The 1,085-nt window shown below is 34.5% G+C and overlaps 1 long non-coding RNA gene across 1 annotated transcript; it reads right to left on the reverse strand.

Annotated features, from left to right (window-relative positions):
• Window positions 1-291: 291 nt before the first annotated feature.
• On the reverse strand, window positions 292-881 carry LOC143596288 (uncharacterized). Its single transcript, XR_013146679.1, has 3 exons — window positions 782-881; window positions 436-558; window positions 292-356 (listed from the first exon to the last, which is right to left on the reverse strand). It is a non-coding gene; the product is annotated as an uncharacterized LOC143596288 (long non-coding RNA).
• Window positions 882-1,085: the final 204 nt, after the last annotated feature.

Below are 1,085 nucleotides of genomic sequence, written 5' to 3' on the forward strand. Positions count from 1 at the left end.
ACCGCCCATAAGTGACGTGTAACTACATGTTTATTTATTAAAGTGTAGAATGAAATCACCATCCAAGTTTGTGAAAGTTTTAAACTTGTCACATACTACATATATAGTATAACATGGCACTCTTAATTAAGTGTAACATTGTTGTCCTTGACCTCTTGCAATTTACCATATATAGTGAGTCTATAATTAACAGTTGACTTTATATAAGTCAAATATAAATTACTGCAAGAATTCTGCTGCTATATACAGTTACAGGAACTTAGAATCTGATTATTTTACGTCTTTCTATCAATTGACGGCCCAAAACTCGCAAGCATCCACTATATATCAGCACCCACAATCAACCTTCTCAATTCCTGCACGAAAGAACGCGTTCATGCTAATTCGGGTCAAAACTAACATTGACCAATTTTCTCATATTACTCATTTACTCACCTTCCGTTATATAAAAATATTAAAAATGTTGCACAAACTGGACGGTGGTCCGAGAACCGTGACTCCCAACGCGTATATGACTTCTGATGAATCCCCTCCCCATACCACAGTATTCTGTCACACCTGCAATTTTAGGTTCTCAATTCAATCCGCTTTGACCCGAAAATAAGTCTAATTCAACCCATTGATGACAATTTTAACCTGTTTACTTATAAGTTGGATAATTTGAGTTATGATTTTATCTTTAAAGGGTCATATATATTAAAGAGAAACTATTTATAAATTTCGGGAAACTTATTCAATCTGTTTTAACCCGAAAAAAAAGTCAAAACTCTCGGTTGCTTACCATGCTGGCGTTCTCCTTTTGCTCTTTGACTTTGTGGTGTCACCTAGATACAAATCTGAATTATACGAGTATTTATAAGTTGGAGGAAAATATATTTTCCCCTCTTTCCAACCATCAACACTCTCCCAGCTTCTCTTTCAATCTTTAGCTATCCAAACATCCATGAAACAAATAAAAGATTATAAAAATCTGACAAACATATGATCAAACAAACATATGGAAGTACCTGATCCATGTTAAGAAGTGCGTCATAATTATTCTGTTCTAGAAGTTTCTTGGTTTCATGGTAACTAAGAGCTATCCG

Source organism: Bidens hawaiensis, unplaced genomic scaffold, assembly GCF_021521415.1.
Source record: "Bidens hawaiensis isolate Kalapana, Puna unplaced genomic scaffold, B.hawaiensis_p1.1 tig00046205_1, whole genome shotgun sequence".
Classification (NCBI taxonomy): Eukaryota; Viridiplantae; Streptophyta; class Magnoliopsida; order Asterales; family Asteraceae; genus Bidens; species Bidens hawaiensis.